General features: G+C 35.0%; 1 non-coding gene across 1 annotated transcript; it reads right to left on the bottom strand.

Annotated features, from left to right (window-relative positions):
* Positions 1-17,902: 17,902 nt before the first annotated feature.
* Positions 17,903-18,006, bottom strand: LOC136386616 (U6 spliceosomal RNA). The gene has a single exon (XR_010747982.1). It is a non-coding gene; the product is annotated as a U6 spliceosomal RNA (small nuclear RNA).
* Positions 18,007-18,930: the final 924 nt, after the last annotated feature.

Below are 18,930 nucleotides of genomic sequence, written 5' to 3'. Positions count from 1 at the left end.
CAGAATCACTACTAATGAACAGCATATGATTGATGAGTATTTTATATAACTCACAATGAAGCCAACCACTTTATTCCCACCCCAGTAAAGAACACATTTCTCTAATGACTAAAAATTTTATATCTGGAAAATTTCTGGGCAATAATAACTTAATGGCTCTTTAGGCTCACCTGTCTGTGCTCTAGACCAGGGGTATTCCACTTCTTGACCAGCCATCTTTGGCAGGCCACATATAGAGAGGTGCATGTATTCTACTTCTCATAAAAAAACAGACTCAGTGTTAACAAGGAATTAAAAAAATAAAATAATATTAAAACCATAACCAAATAAAATGATAAACAAACATAAAACTAATGGTAATTCTATAATTTTCTAAATTTGATAATAGTTATTGAACCCCATCATCAAAATGAAAGAGCACTAACGATACAGAGAAATAAGACAGCCTTCCTAAAAATGTTAAGGATTCCATTGAAGGCTTTGCACAATTGCCCATAGTAGCTATGTGATGTGACTTTTATGTACATTTATGAAATACTTCTTAGTACTATACTGAAATAAAATACTAAGTAAACTTAGTACTATGCTAATTTTTAGGTGTTTTAAAAGTAACCAACTTTTATTATTGATTTATTAAAAGCATAATTTAGATATACATAAAAATAAAGCATATAAAATTGCATGATATTCTTCTACAGGAACTACAAAGAAGATTTTGTTATGTATCAGCTTTTGGCCCATCAGGAACCCCAGGAAACTAAACAGGGGGTTGTCAACTAATTTTTATTATTTTATGAAATATAATGAGTTGACATTGGTTAATAAAAGTATATTGGTTTCAACTGTACAATTATATAATACATCATCTATATACTAAATAGTGTGTGTACCATCCACCGTCAAATCTCCTTCCATCATCATATATTTGATCCTTTTTCGTATAACTTTTGTAGGATCATTTTTGCCATTTGGATACACAATCTTCCCCCAAACAGTGTATAATAGAGTTGATTAATTTTCTGTTACCTAAATTATAGTCACATTTAAGTTCTGGATTGTTGAAATTGTTCCCTGAGTATCCTGATAGAAGTTCGAAGGCTTCCCTATTGCTTAAACTATGTATGTATTGTATAATACTGTGATTTACCATTTACCAGGTGGGTATGCACACATAATTCAATATGAGTTCTACTGGGTTAACTATCAAAGGTAATGACTATTTCCAAATCATTGGCAAATAAATAGTACATCATTATTGCTATCATGTACAATAATAAAAATATATTCACCTTTTACAAATATATTTTAATATACATGTTGTTTTAAATGTTCTACCCAGGAGCCAGATTAGCAAGTATCTTCATGCATTCATAGTTCTAGTCAAAGCAACACTTCTTAAGTAGCTATCACTAATAACATAAATATAAACAGAGCTCTATCTAATGAACAACTCATTGTTCTGCTATGTTCTTGTAATTAGGCTGCTAAAATATATGTCTAGATTATACATGTGATTATTTCAAAGGAAAATATCTCAAATTCTTAATGAAAAATAAAAGGAAAATAACATGTTGTAAAAAATACATCTGATTTTTTATAAGAACATTTATTCTAGAAACTGAGGTTTACCTACAGAATCATGCATTTCAAATTAGACTACGCATAGTCTTCCAGTTCCTTGAAGTGTGCTAGAGAATATGATGCCACAGGACAAATTTACATTTTGTTTAGTGAGAGAGACAGGAAGGAAAGAGATGAGAAGCATCCATAGTTGCCTCACTTTAGTTATTCATTGAGTGCTTCTCATATGTGCCTTGACTAGGGGTCTCAAGCTGAGCCAGTGACCTCTTGCTTAAGCCAGAGACCTTGGGCTCAAGCCAGTGACCATGGAACCATGTTGATTATCCTGCATTCAAGACAGCAATACCATATGCAAGCTGGTGGGCCTGTGCTCAAGCAGATTCAAACCAGCAACCTCAGAGTTTCAAACCTGGGACCTCAATGACCCAGGTTGACACTCTATCCACTGCACCATCACCAGTCGACAAATTTACAACATTTTCACAAATAATATTTTTTACTAGTTGAAAAAACTTTTATCTATAAACAAACAAAAATATACTGAGGAATAGAATGCAAAATGTGATCAAATTTTTCAAGGTAAAACAGTAAAATTGTTTATGCTTTCAGATTGGTTTTTGGATATATCATAGGTATCCTAAGTACATTTTACACCATATTTAATTTGCAAGAGGACATGAAGTCTCTGGTTCATTTTTAATTTCCAAAGTTAAATGTATTATTAGGTAATAAGATATTTATCTTAATATCTCCTGCAGTATCTAACTCATGTTTGTACTTGGTAGATACTAAAAAAAAAATCTGTCAAGTATAATTTTTGAGTTAACTAATAACTGGAAATTAATTTTCATAAATAAAAATCTTGTATATAGACACATCTTTTCTGGTACAGGTTAATTTTGTTTTATCTCATTGTCCTTCATATTGACATTAGTACCATAGCACTGCCCAGACTCTGTAAAATGCTCCATGATGATTTGCATAATGTGTATGTATGCTCATCATCAAACTAAAAGACTGAATGTTCTAAGGAAGCTGAATGCTCATGTAGCTTTAGGCAAATAATATATTTTTCCTGAATTCTCAAACAAAGAAAAAAAAAACTTTCAAAGATAGAAAAGAGAATAGAAACAAGAGGAACACATGGGAAATGCAACTGGGTCAAATTTCAAATTTTTATCTGTACCCCACCAGCTCCATTTAGCTGTCTCACAGGAACCTTAAACTGTATATCAAACTCTGAACTCATGAACTTTTCTCCACCAAATCACATCCTTTTCCAGTGTTGCTTATCTCTGTGAATGGCATTATCATGTGCTCAGTTCTACAAAAGGAAAATGTAGGAGACAACCTTGACAACATAGTCTTCCTTCCACCCCCATAAATAATAAATGACGAGATCCCTTTGATTTTAATTTCAAAATATCTTTAAAATCTGTTCTCTTTTCTCAATCATCTGTTCTACCCAATAAGTTATCTAATAATCATCACCTCCTTTCAAAATTACAGCAATAGCCATATAAGTACTTTTCCTGTGTCCATTCTCTACACCCTATTCCAGCAATCTCTATCCACCAGCCACAGCAATGTTTTGAAAATGCACATATGGTCATGTCACACGTGAACATTTTCAACTTAAAAATCCTTCAATAGTCTTAGGATATAAGACGAAACCCATACTACATCTTACATTGACTAGCTCTTGTATACCTTTCCTTCACCTCAGCCAGATTCCATCCAGTTTTCTGAACCCCCATCAAGTTGCCTTTCTTTACCTCACACAAGGCCTTAACATTTTCTATTTTAATAATTGGGAACATTCTTCTCTTAAACCATTATCATTGTCCTTTTATATATTTAATGTCTACTCATCATACATATCTTAACACAAATGTCATTCCCTGAGGAAATCTTTAAATACCAAGGGTAAATCAGGTCTTCCTGTTTCATGGTATCATTGATGATACTCCCAAACCGCAGGGCGTTTTAAAATATATATTTTATTTATTTTATTTTATTTTATTTTAGAGAGGGAAAAGTGGAGGAAGAGCAAGAAGCATCAACTCATAGTAGTTGCTACTCATATGTGCCTTGATGAGGCAAGCCTGGGGCTTTAAACCAGCAACCTCCGCATTCCAAGTTGACATTTTACCTACTGCACCACCACAGGTCAAACAGGGCTATTTTTGTTTGTTTGTTTATTCTTCATTTATTTTGTTTTTGATACAATATTCAATATTGGTTGATGACATATAAAGTCATCATTACCTACTATCGCTAAGTGCCATATCTGGTTTTGTGGGATTTTTCAATTCATTTTGCTTTGTTTATAACTTACTTGATCATAATAATTTTTTTTATTTCTAAACAAAATTTACTGATGTAATATACCAAAAATGCACCATGTTAAGTGTACAGTTCAATGAGTTTCAACTCATAACACCCATGTAACCACTACTACTATCAAAATGTAGAAAATTTCTTTTACCTTAAAATTATACCTTGTACAGTTTCCTCCAACTTAAGTTAAAAAAAAAAACCAGTTATCTGCCTGACCAGTGGATAGAGCGTCAGACTGGGATGCGGAGGACCCAGGTTCGAGACCCTTAGGTTGCCAGCTTGAGTGCAGGCTCATCTGGTTTGAGCAAAAGCTCACCAGCTTGGACCCAAGGTCGCTGGCTCCAGCGAGGGGTTACTCGATTGCTTAAGGCCCGTGGTCAAGGCACATATGAGAAAACAATCAATGAACAACTAATGTGTCGCAATGTGCAACAAAAAACTAATGATTGATGGTTCTCATCTCTCCATTCCTGTCTGTCTATCCCTCTCTCTGTTTCTGTAAACAAACAAACAAACAAAAAAGAACAGTTATCTGCTTTCCATCATTGTGAATTCATTTTTTCTGCTTTAGAATTTCTTCTAAATTAAATTATAAAGTAAGTAATGTTTTGGGAGATGCTTCTATAGCTCAATATATATTTTTTTATTTATACAGATTGTCATATGTATTAGATTGTCATATGTATCAGTAGCTTGTTCCTTTTTATTTGTGAGTAGCATACTATCTTTTAGATATAAGACAATTTGTTCAGTCATTTATCTACTGATTAACATTTGGATGAAGTCTAGTTTTGAACTATATTGAATAGAGCTTCTATGTTAAAAAAATATCTTTGTGGGAATATGTGTTTTTATTCCCTGGGCAAATATCCGGGAGTAAATTCACCAGGAAACATAATAACAACATGTTAAACTTTGTAAGAAACTGCAAGATAATTTTCCAAAGTGATGATTCCATTTTACATATCCATCACAACATAGGAAGGTTTCAAGTAATCCATTCTTTCATCAACACTTGGTGTTATCTTAATTTTAGCCATTCTATTGAATGCATTTTTGTATCACAATACAATTTAAAATTGCATTTTTCTGGTAACTAATAATGGTGAGCATATTTCCATGGGATTCTTTTTTTTATCATTTGTATACTTTCTTTGGTGACGTGTTTGTACACGTTTTCTTCCCATTATTAATTGTTGTAGTCTCTCTTTTTATTGAGTTTTAACAATTCTTTATATATCCTAAATAAAAGTCCTTTATCAGATAATTTATTTTGCCTCAATTCTTAAGACAATACCACATAGTCTTCTATACTGCAGATTATAGTGAAGTCTTTATACCTTAATATATGGTAAGTAAGTCAAAATTGTTTTTAAAATTATTTTTGCAACTCCAGGTCCTTTGTCTTTCCATAAGATTTTGGAAGCATTAGGTTAATTTCAAAACAAAAGACTTCTTCAATTTTGACTGATTTTCTTGAATATACAGATCAATTTGAAGAGCATTATCATCTCAGCTTTATTTAATCTTCTTACCTAATAAAAATATATTTATTCATTTATTGAAGTCCTTTTTTTATTTAATCAATGCTTTGCAATTTTTACTACATAGGTCTTTTCTATATATCAATGAATTCATTCCTATTCTATGTCTTTTTTGTGACAGAGACATAGAGAGAGATAGAGAGAGCGACAAATAGGGACAGACAGACAGGAAAGGAGGGAGATGAGAAACATTGATTCTTTGTTGCAGCACCTTAGTTGTTCATTGATTGCTTTCTCATATGTGCCTTGACCACGAGCCTTCAGCAGACTGAGTAATCCCTTGCTTGATCCAGCAACCTTGGGCTCAAGCTGGTGAGCCTTGCTCAAACCAGATGAGCCCACACTCAAGCTGACGACTTCGGGGTCTCGAACCTGGGCCCTCCACATCCCAGTCCGATGCTCTATCCACTGCACAACCACCTGGTCAGGCTATTGTTTTTGAGGCTATTGAAAATGTATCTTTATTTAAAAAGATTTTATTTATTGATTTGAGAGAGAGAGAGAAATACAAAGAAAGAGAGAAGGTGGGGTAGGAGCGGTAAGCATCAACTTGTAGTAGCTGTTTTTCATATGTACCTTGCCCAGGCAAGCACGGGTTTTTCAACCAGTCACCTTAGCATGTCAGATTGAATCTTTATCTACAGCACTATCCCACATCAGCTGAAAATCATTCTTTAATTTGTATTTTCTATTTCTTTGTTTATATGATAGTTTAGATAATTAGAATTCAGTTTTTGTAGATATTTATCCTGCAAGTCTCTTAAACTTTCTGATTTATGATTGCCTTACTTGTGAAAAGGGGATGATAATAATAGTTAATACAAGGTCTCATGGATCAAAATAATATAATAAATGGAGTCTTTGACAGGAATAATGCCAGAGTAATAGTGGCTAAAGAAATACTTCTGATCTCTTCCCTTGAAATTTGAACAAGTTTGACAAATATAATGCAGAGAAGGAAACCCAGCTGGAGTTGCAGGAGCACCTAAAATATCTGAGCACTTAATGGACTAAAGGTAGGACTGGTTGAAAAGTGAGACCAAAAATAAAACACACTCTCTGTGGGCTCTGAAGAGGAGACAAACCCAGAGTAACTTTTTTTCCCTACTGGACTATGGAGAAGAGGGAAGCTTGGGCTGTCTGGTTGTTGTATGAGGGCTACAAAGAAGGAAATCTGGAGTGACTGGGTCTCCTTCACTCAGAATGAGTGCTGAGATAGAGAGGCAGAGGGGGAGAAACTAAACCAAAGCAGCAACTGAGCACAGGATCACAACCAGTGGTCCTGCAGTCTTCCCACAGCCTGCACTTGGCAGAGATGGAGAAACTGAAGTGCAGATCCTCAGCCTCCTAGATCCCACCTTCATCATCTCATGGGTATGAGGAGTAGCAGAGAGAACTCCATAGCTAGTTGTACAGAATCACTCTTTCCCTGGAAGGACAGAGGTGCTCTGCATGTGGTTCCCTGCTCTCTCCAGATGTGAGGAGGAATGCCAGGAAGCCTGAGATCTCCATTGCTAGAGCTGGAAAGCTGGAAAGTTGAAGTCAAAAAGCCCTCACAAAAGGCTCCAACCACCAACATGACTGTGGTCCCACCTACATCATTGCAATTGCAATATCTCAGCTCGGACAGCCCAGGAATTCACACACCTAAAAATTATAATGCAGCAACACTTATGGGAAGAAAACAGTAACTTTTAAAACCAAAATTAATTTTCCCTATTTTTTCCCAAATATTTTCTTTTTACCTTCTAATTCTTTTTTCTCTTTTTATCTTTTGGATTTTATTTTATTTAATTTTTGTATTTTTTCTTATTTTCTTTGCTTGTTTTGTTGTTTTTTAATTTTTTATCTTTGTTTTCTGCAGTTTTTTTACTTCTCAATATTTATTACATATTTATTATTTTATTTTAATTTTTAATTTTTAATTTTGAAGGTTGGTTTTTTTTGTTAGAGTTCTTAACAATACCACTCTTAAATGACATCAAGGAAGAAGAAATAAAATATCATGGCTATACAGAGATGTAATTCATAAATAAAATGAAAAAATCTCCAAAAATAACCCTCAATCACATGGAAACCTTGGAGATAAATGATAGAGAATTCAAAATTGAAGTTCTGAAAATACTCGAAAAGAAGTGAGAAAACACCAATAGGCAACATAATGAGCTCACAAAGGAGATTGAAACTTTAAAAATGGAGACGAAGAACTCAATACATGAATTAACAATTGAGGTAGAACCTTTCGCTAATAGAACAAACCAGATAGAGGAATAGAGGAATCAGCAACATTGAAGAAAAGCAACTAGAGATGCTACAGAGAGAAGAGAGACTCATGAACTAAAAATAAATAAATAAATAAATAAATAAATAAATAAATAAATAAATAAAAACAAAAAATAAACACAGAGAGAGATCTACAAAAATTATCCGACTCCATCAGAAAGAGCAATATAAGACTAATGGGTTTATGGAAAGAGTTCGAACCTCAAATCCAGAAAGCAAACAGAATGCCAACTTAGTTCAACTTAAACAGACCTACTCCAATGGTACAGTGTAATAAAAAAATTCTCAAAAACCAATCACAAAGAAAGAATTCTCAAGGCAAATAGGAAAAAGAAGAACATAACATATAAAAGGAAGTCCATTAGGTTACCATCAGACTTCTCAGTAGAAACTCTATTAGCCAGAACAAAGTGAACCCAAACATTTAAAGTACTGAGAGGAAATGCCAGCCAAGAATACTATATCCATTAAAGTTACCCTTCAAATGTGAAGGAGAAATAAAAAATTTGCAGACATACAGAAGCTGAGGGAATTTATCACCAGAAAAACCCCACTGCAGGAAATACTCAAGGGGGTTATTTGACTAGACACAAAGAACAAAACAAATCAAAACTACAAGTAAAATCTCTAACAATGTTATCATAAACTCAAAGGTAATCTGTGACAACAATAACATAAAAGGGAAGATGATAAATCGCTGCAGTAGCAAAGAAGGATGGAGTGCAGAAACACTCATAAGACAAATGATTCTTGTACATATAAACATTTTTCTCTTAAAAATGAAATGGTAACCACCCACAAAAAGAAGCCAAAACCTGTATTAAAATGCACAGATTAAAAAAAAAGAAGAAACAGGGGAAAGAAGTATGGAATACCACTAAGCAAAAACAAATACCACTAACAAAAAAGTGAAGAACCAAAGAAGACACAGAGCTACCAAAAAACAAAATGTAAAATAGCTATAGAAAATCCCCAAGTATCAATAATTACCCTAAATATAAGTGGACTAAAATCACCAATAAAGAGGCATAGAGTAGCAGATTGGATCAAAAAGCAAAACCCAAAGGCACATATCTGAGCAGCAAGAACAAAAGTAGACTCAAGGTGAAAGGTTGGAAAACAGTTCTCCAACCAAATAATATCCAAAGAAAAACAGGTGTAGCCAAACTCATATCTGACAATGCTGAATTCAAGACAAAAAAAGTAACCGGAGACAAAGATGGACATTCATAATGATAAAGGGAACACTGTATCAAGAAGACATAACACTTCTTAATATATATGCATCGAACCAGGAAGTACAAAAATATATAAGACATCTACTAATTAATCTAAAAATAGAAACAGACAAAAGCACAATCATACCTAGAGGCCACTAATATATCATCCAAACAGAAAACCAATAAAGAAATATTAGACTTACACGACACATTAGACCAAATGAACATTAATAGACATTTATAGGATATTTTATCCCAAAACATCAGATTACACATTCTCGTCCAGGTTGCATGGAACATTCTCAAGGATAGATCATTGTTGGGCCATAAAACTAATGTCAACAAATTCAGGAAAATTGAAATTAAGTCAAGCATACTTTCTGACCATAATGCCTTAAAATAAGAATTTAATTGCAAAAATGAAATAAAACAAAACAAAAAAAATGTGGAAATTAAACAACATATTTCTAAAAAATTATTTGGTCAAAGAAGAAAGTAAAGCAGAGATAAAAAATATATATATATATATACAGACAAATAAAAATGACAATATGACATACCAAATTCCTGAGGTGCAGCAGTAATAAGTAGGAATTTTATATCATTATAGCTTTATATCAGGAAACAAGAGAGATACTAAGTAAACAAACTAATATCACATCTTAAAGAACTAGAAAAAGAAGAACAAAGTAACCCAAAGTCACAGAAGAAAATATAGTAAAAATTAGAGCAGAACTAACTGAATTGGAGAACAAAAAAAACTATAGAAAAAATTAATACAACAAAGACCTGGTTCTTTAAAAAGATCAATAAAACTGATGAACCCCTGGTTAGAATCACTAAGGAAAAAAGAGAAAGGACTGATATGAACAAAATTCAACATGAAAGAAAAGAAATTACCACAGGTATTATAGATATACAGAGAATCATAGTAGGATAATATGAAAGATTATATTCCACCAAATTCAACAAACTAGAGGAAATAAATAATTACCTAGAACTATACAATCTTCCAAGACTGAGTCACAAAGAAGTGGAAAACTTAAATAGATACATTAGCAGTGAGTAAACAAGTATCAGAAATCTCCTCAAACATAAAAGTCCAGGACCAGATAGCTACAGTAGTGAATTCTACTAAACATTCCAATAATATTTGGTACCTATCCTTCTCAAAGTCTTCCAAAAAATAAAAGAAGCAATTCTCCCTAACGCATTTTAAGAAGCCAACATCAAAACAAAAACAAAAATCATATGATCCTATCAATAGATTCAGAAAAGGTATTCAATAAGATATAACATCCCTTTATATTTAAAACACTCAATAAAATGAGAAGGAAACTATTTCAACATAATAAAGGTCATATATAACAAACTATCAGCTAATATCATACTAACTGGTGAAAAAAATAAAGGCTTTTCCTCTAAAATCAGGAATATGAAAAGGCTTTCCACTCTCTCTAGTCTTATTCAACGCAAATCTAGTAGTTTGATCCACAGCAATCAGGCAAGAGAAAGAAATAAAAGGCATCCATATCAGGAAAGAAGTAAAAGTATCAGTTTTTGCAGATGACATGATCTTGTATATAGAATACCCCAAAGACTCCACAAAAAAAAAATATATATATATATATATATATATATATTAGAAACAATAAATCAATACAGTAAAGTCTCAGAATAAAAAATCAATATATATTACTTTCTTATATGCAAATTATAAAATATTGAAAAATGAACTGAAAAAATTCCTCTTAAAATGGCAAAAATAATTAAAATACCAAGGAATAAATTTAACAAAGTGTGTGAAGGAACTATATACTGAAAAGTATGAGGGATTATTTTTTAAAAAATTGAAAATACACAATGAAATGAAAGAATATTTTATGTTCATGGATTAGAAAAATCAGCATAGTTTAAATGCCCATATTACCCAAAGAAATATACAACTTTAATGCAGTCCCCATCAAAATCTCAATGTCATTAAAAAATAGAACAAAAAATCTTTAGGTTTAAATATAACCATAAAAAAATCCCTAAATTTTCAAAGAAATTCTGAGGAAAATGAAGGTGAAGGTATCACACTATCTGACTTCAAATTATACTATGGAGCCACAATAATAAAATCAGCATGGTTTGGCAAAAATACAGAAATAAAACCATATATATATATATATATGGACAAGTCATCTTCAACAAAGGAGTCAAAAACATACAAGGGAAAAAATAAAACCACTTCAATAAATGGTGCTGAAAAAAATGAAAAACCACATGCAAAAGAATGAAACCTGACTACAGTTTGTCCCCCTGCAAAAAAAAAAAATAATAATAATTCAAAATGGATCAAAGTCCTAAATATAAAATCAAAAACAATAAATTACATAGAGGAAAACAAATGCTACTAAACTCATAGATCTTGGCCATTGAGAACAATTTATAAATTTAAAGGCAAGGAAAGCAAAGGCAAAAATAAATGAATGGGACTATATCAAACTAAAAAGCTTCTGCACAGCAAAAGAAACTGACAAAACAACAAATAGACAGTAAACTAATTGGGAGATTTTATTTGCAAACAACAGCTTCGATAAGCAGTTAATATCCAAAATATATAAAGAATTCACAAAGCTCAACAACAAATAAGCAATTAATTCAATTTAAAAATGGGGAGAGGATCTGAACAAACACTTCTCCCAAGTAGACACACAAATGGCCAACAAATATATGAAATCATCTTTGCTAATAATTAGAGAAATGCATATTAAAACTACAATGAGTTACCACCTCACACCTGTTAGATTGGCTGTTATCAATAAGACAGGTAATAACAAGAGTTGGAGAGGCTGTAGAAAAAAGGAACCCTCATTCACTGCTGGTAGGAAGGCAAATTAGTATAACCATTATGTAAGAAATTATGGTGGTTCCTCAAAAAATTAAGACTAGAACTACCATATGATCCAGCAATCCCTCTACTGGGTGTCTATCCCCAAAACTCAAAAACCTTGGTACGTGAAGACACATGCACCTACATGTTCATCACTGCATTATTCACAGTGGCCAATTCATGGAAATAACCAAAGTGCCCCTCGATAGAGGATTGGATAAAGATGTTGTACATGAATGCAATGGAATACTACTGACGCATAAGAAATGATAAATAACATTTTGCCATTTACGACAATATCGGTGGACCTTGAGAATATTTATACCGAGTGAAATAAGTAAATCAGAAAAAGCTAAGAACTGTATGATTTCACACATAGGTGGGATATAAAATTGAGACTCATGGACATAGATAAAAGTGAATTGGTTACCAGGCAGTAGGGGATGAGTGGGAGAGGGAGGGGAGAAGAGAGAAAAGAGGAACAAATATATGGTGACCAAAAATTATTTGACTTTGGGTGATGAACATACAACATCATCAACAATTCTTCTAATGATATAGAAATATTTACCTGAAATCTAAATATTCTTATTGATCAATGTTACCTTGTTAAATTTAATTTTCTAAATCAAATTTAAAAAATAGTATAATAAATGTTAATGCATAACATTATAATTTGAGTCTATAAATATTTTTCTTTAGATCTTAAAAACCACAAAGATTCTCTTATACATCTTTTTTTGGTGACAGAAACAGAGAGAAAGAGTCAGGGAGGGACAGATAGGTACAGATAGACAGGAAGGGAGAGAGATGAGAAGCATCAATTCTTTGTTGCGGCACCTTAGATGTTCATTAGACTGCTTTCTCATATGTGCCTTGAACAGGGGGCTACAGCAGAAAAAGTAACCTCTTGCTCAAGCCAGTGACTTTAGCTTCAAGCTTGTGAGCTGTGCTCAAACCAGATGAGCTGGTGCTCAAGGCGACTTCGGGGTTTATAAACCTGAGTTCTCTGTGTCTCAGTCTGACGCTCTATCCACTGTGCCACCACCTGCTCAGGCTCTCTTATGTCTTTATATAAAGATTCAGTAATCCCTAAGATTTTGGATGCAATATGTATTAGGAAAACAAAGCATTTAGTTTAACAACAACCAAGTGTTCTTTTGTGTGTGTATGTGACAGAGAGACAGAGAGAGGGGCAGATAGGGACGGACAGACGGGAATGGAGAGAGATGAGAAGCATCAATTCTTCCATATGGTTCCTTAGTTTTTCATTGATTGCTTTCCCTTATCTATCTTGACCTGGGGTCTACAGCATAGCCAGTGACTCCTTGCTTAAGCCAGAAATTTTGGGGCTCGGGCCAAAGACCATGGGGTCATGTCTATGATCCTACACTCAAGCCAGTGAGCCCATGCTCAAACCAGATGAGCCCATGCTTAAGCCGGTGACCTTAGGGTTTCAAACCTGGGTCTTCTGTATCCCAGTCCAATGCTGTATCCACTGTGATCACTTTGTCAGGCAACTCTCAAGTGTACTTGCAATTACAAAGTATTAAAAACAATTTTTTCACCATCTATTCTTGAGTTATTGGAAATGAAAAATATTTCTACAAGAAAATTCCCAAGTTAATTGATCTGAATTAGCAAAACCTGCAAGGAAAATTTTGGACCCCATGCCCTGGCTGGATAGTTCAGTAGGTTAAAGTATTTTCCTGAAGCACAGAGGTTGCAGGTTCCATCCCCAGTTGGGACATGTGCGGGAGCACGATGTTTCTCTCTGTCTCTCTCCCTTTTTCTCTCTTTAAAATCAATAAAATAAACCTTTAAAAAGATTTGGACTCCATACAAACACCCCATTCAAAAAGCATTTGTTTACAGCCCTGGCCAGTTGAATTAGTTGTAGAGCATTGGCCTGGCATGTGGATGTCCCAGTTTCAATTTCCTGTCATGGCACACAGGAGAAGCAACCAACTGCTTCTCCACCACCCTTCTTTCTTTCTTCTTTCTTTCTTTCTTTCTTTCTTTCTTTCTTTCTTTCTTTCTTTCTTTCTTTCTTTCTTTCTTTCTTTCTTTCTCTCTCTCTCTCTCTCTCTCTCTCTCTCTCTCTCTCTCTCTCTCTCTCTTTCTCTTTCTCTTCCCCTCCCACAGCTATAGCTCATTTGGTTAAGCACATCGACCAGAGCACTAATGATGTCTGTCTCCATGGGGCCTCCATCTCAGGTGGTAAAAATAGCGTGGTTATGGGCATGTCCCCAAATGGGAGTTGTGGGATGGATTTCAGTCAGGGTGCATGCCAGAGTCTGTCTTTCTTTCTCCTCTACTCACTTGGAAAAAATAAATAAACACCTGTTTACAATCTCTAGCATCAAAAAGATATTATTAGCTCTAGTTCCTCAAATCAACAATATTTAAAATATTTTAGCTGATGGTTTATCATATATGGCCTTTATCATGTTGAGATATTTTCCTTCTATACCCATTTTGTTGAGAGTCTTAAACATAAAATTGTGTTGTATTTTATCGAAAGCCTTTTCTGCATCTATTGATAAGATCATGTGGTTTTTGTTCTTTGTTTTGTTGATATAGTGCATTACATTAACCGTTTTACGTATGTTGAACCATCCTTGAGATCCTGGGATGAATCCCACTTGATCATGATGTATTATTTTTTTAATATGTTGTTGTATTCGTTTTGCAAGTATTTTGTTTAGTATTTTAGCATCTGTATTCATCAGCAATCCCTCTACTGGGTATATACCCCCAAAACTCAGAAACATTGATATGTAAAGACACATGCAGCCCTATGTTTATTGCAGCATTGTTCACAGTGGCCAGGACATGGAAACAACCAAAAAGCCCATCAATAGATGACTGGATAAAGAAGATGTGGCACATATACACTATGGAATACTACTCAGCCATAAGAAATGATGACATCAGATCATTTACAGCAAAATGGTGGGATCTTGATAACATTATACGAAGTGAAATAAGTAAATCAGAAAAAAACAGGATCTGCATTATTCCATACGTAGGTGGGACATAAAAGTGAGACTAAGAGACATTGATAAGAGTGTGGTGGTTATGGGGGGAGGAGGGAGAGGGAGAGGGAAAGGAGAAGGGGGAGGGGCACAAAGAAAACTAGATAGAAGGTGACAGAGGACAATCTGACTTTGGGTGATGGGTATGCAACATAATTGAATGACAAGATAACCTGGACATGTTATCTTTGAATATATGTATCCTGATTTATTGATGTTGCCCCATTAAAAAAATAAAATTATTTAAAAAAGGTAAAAATGCTCATAAAATTATAAAATAATGAAGAAAGAAACTAAAGAACATAAAATAAATGGAGGCATATACTATCCTCATGAATAGAAAGAATTAGCTTCATTTAAATGCTCATAATACCCAAAACAACCTATATATTCAACACAATTCCTATCAAAATACCAATGGCATTTTTCACAAAAGTAGAACAAGTAATCCAGAATTTTACATTTTCACTAATGTCTTCTTTTACAGAAGACCCCAGATAGCCACTGCTATCTTGAAAAAAAAGAGCAATGAGGTATCACACTACATGATATCAAATGATACTGCATATCAAACAGCATATTACTGATGAAATTAGACAATACTGGCCCTGGCCAGTTGGCTCAGTGGTAGAGCACCGGCCTGGCGTGCAGGAGTCCTGGGTTCGATTCCCGGCCAGGGCACGCAGGAGAAGCGCCCATCTGCTTCTCCACCCCTCCCCCTCTCCGTCCTTTCTCTCTCTCTCTTCCCCTCCCACAGCCGAGGCTCCATTGGAGCAAAGTTTGCCGGGGCGCACTGAGGATGGCTCTGTGCCCTCTGCCTCAGGCGCTAGAGTGGCTCTGGTTGCAACAGAGTGATGCCCCCTGGTGGGCGTGCCAGGTGGATCCCGGTCTGGCACATGCGGGAATCTGTCTGACTGCCTCCCCGTTTCTGGTTTCGTAAAAATACAAAAAACAAACAAACAAACAAACAAAAAAACCGCAGACAATACTGATATTTTTACTGATAAAAATCAATGAAAGAGAATAGAGAGCCCAGAAATAAGCCGACACCTATATGGTCAATTAGTATTTGACAAACAAGGCAAAATCATAAAATGGGATAAAAAGACAGTCTATTCAAAAAATGGTGGGAAAATTTGGTAGATACATACAAAAAATAATAGCAGACTACCTTTTTACACCATATCCAAGAATAAACTCAAAATGGATTAAATACTTAAATGTAGGATTTGAAACTGTAAAACTAGCAGAAGAAAATGTAGGCAATAAAATCTCAAAAATTTCTCTTAGCTATATTTTTTTCTGACATATCTTCTTTGGCAAAGGAAACAAAAGAAAAAAGTAAACAAATGGGACTGCATCAAACTAGAAATTTTTGCCCAACAAAGGAAACCATTAACAAAACAAAATATCACCTACTGAATAGAAGAAGATTATCCTGGAACAATGAGATATCTGACAAGTTAATATTCAAGATTTATAAAAAACACATACAACTCAACACCACCACTACCACCACCAACAACAAATCAATTCATGCCTTAGCCAGGTAACTCGGTTGTTTTGTCATGATGCATCAAGTTTGCAGGTTCAATTCCCAATCAGGGCACATACATGAAGCAACCTATGAATGCATAAGGAAGTAGAACAACAAATCGATGTGTTTCTCTCTATCTATCTATCTATCTATCTATCTATCTATCTATCTATCTATCTATCTATCTTTTCTTCTTCTTTTTGTCTCTCTAAAATCAATAAATAAAAATTAAAAAAATACTAGAAACCAAACAACTCAATTTAAAAAATGAGCAGAGGACCTGAATAGAGACTTCTCTAAAGAGCATACACATGGCCAATAGACATATGAAAAGATGCTCAACATCACCAATTATCAGAGAAATGTAAATTATTTAACCACAATGAGATATTACCTCACATTTGTCTGAATAGCTATCATCAATCCACAAACAGGTGTTGTCCAGGATGTGGAGAAAAGGGAACCCTCATGCACTGTTGGTGGGAATGCAGATTGGTGCAGCAAATATGGAAAACAATGGAGGATCCTCAACACTTAAAAATAAAACTGCTTTATGACACACCAGTTTTACTTCTAGGTATATATATGAAGAGACCCAAAACACCAATTCAAAACAGTGTATGTATGTATGACTGTCTTCATTGCAATGTGTACATACAATAGCCAAGATATGGGAGCAATCCAAGTGCCCAATCAAAAGACAATTGGAGACTGGAGACTTCCAATCAAATGGCAACCTAGGTAAATGCAGTACTTGCAGCTTCCCACAATCCCATCAAAATACAACTAAACTATAAAACAACCATCATTCAGAATTACCTAAAATCTAGCTGAATAGAAGTCCTACAATAAGTCCTCCATCATGACTGGTGGAGACGTTAAAGAGATAGTCCCCCATAAATGTGTGGTGGATAAAAATCAAAAGGGATATCTCAGCCATGGAGGTCCTCCCTGAGAATAAGGGGTCCCAGTCCCATTCCAGGCCTCAAGCCAGCAGTTCCAGTGCTGGGAAGAGAAGTCTCCATAATGTCTAAATTTAAAAACCATTAGAAAATGAGGCTGAGAGGGAGGGCTGTTGTAGTCTAAGCCGGTTTCTCTTAAAAAGCCTGCATATGGACTTATTTGAACTCATTCCCTCTGGGCTCTAGTAGTGGAGTAGCACCTTGAAAGGCACCAGGGATATATGGGAAGGAACTGAATTGCCTGGCATCAGCACAAGAGCCTAGGGGGCCGCTTTTTACCAGAAAAAGACTCTAACGTGCAAAGGACATTGTTCCTTCTCTGAGACACTCCACCAAGCCAGCAAGTGGGCACCATCTCTGAGTGTCCATCAATCTGGCTGTCACTGTTTTCCCCACCCTTGTAATTCCTTGAGGCCCTGACCCACCCAACAGGTGGGCACATCCAAACAGTTTCCAGTGGCTTTTCTATATAAATGACCAGTCTTGACTCACACTCCAGAATTTCCTAAAATTTCTCAAACAAGCAGTGTCTGGCTTCATCAGTTCTCTGTAACTCTTGTGTAGGGACCATACTAATTTTCTCTGTATCATTCCAATTTTAATATAATATATGTGATGCCAAAGTGAGCACACTGTATCTCTTGCTAAGTGGCCATAGACCCACCACTAGCAGCAGCCTGCTATGGTTCAAAACTTGGCTTCTCTTGGGCATCTCCATGCTCAGCACAAGTAGCAGCCATTTGGAGATCATTTTGTTGCTCAAGCCAGACGACCTTGGGAAAATGTAGGCAGCAATTGACCTTGGCCTGCACTGCTCAGAAGTTGTAAAAACCAGTATACCTTATGGACACTGCCCAACCACCTCTACAGTGACAACTCAGTGGACTCCAGAGCCCAGATGAAGTAAGTCTTGTTGTGTTGGGCAGGCCCCTGCACAGCTGATTCTCCACAGTTTTTCCTGGTTGCAGCCATTCTTTTTCTGGATTGGCCTGTGAGTAAATCCCTCCAAGAGGTGTGCCAACAGCAATCCAGGCTCAACTACAACAGGAGAGTGTACACAACCCACACAGGCTTCAACTGGAGTGCCTAGCTTGGGTAAAGGGCAGGGCTGTGCCACTGGACTTTATAGGACACTAGATTAGGCTACTCTACCAAGCCCACACATAGAAACTTTACCCAATACATAGAAACAAACACAGGGAGGTAGCCAAAATGAGGAAACAAATAAACACTTCACAAGTGAAAGAACAGAACAGAACTCCAGAAAAAGGACTAAGAAAATGCAGACAAGCAATCTACAAGATACAGAGTTTAAAATACTGGTAATAAGGATGCTCAATAATCTAAGGAGAAGAGTAGGTGAACTTATAGTGAAGTTCAACAGCATAAAAATTGCACAGAAAACATAAAAAAGAACCAGTCAAAAATAAAGGATGCACTAATTGAAATGAAGAATAATTTACAGAGAATCACAAGTAAAGTAGATGAAGCCGAGAATCAAATCAGCAATTTAGAATATAAGGAAACAGAAAGCATTCAATGAGAAC

The sequence above is a fragment of the Saccopteryx leptura genome, chromosome X (assembly GCF_036850995.1).
Source record: "Saccopteryx leptura isolate mSacLep1 chromosome X, mSacLep1_pri_phased_curated, whole genome shotgun sequence".
In the NCBI taxonomy this organism is placed as follows: Eukaryota; Metazoa; Chordata; class Mammalia; order Chiroptera; family Emballonuridae; genus Saccopteryx; species Saccopteryx leptura.
Note: the sequence above shows the minus strand (reverse complement) of the source record. Positions and strands in the feature narration are given on the sequence as shown.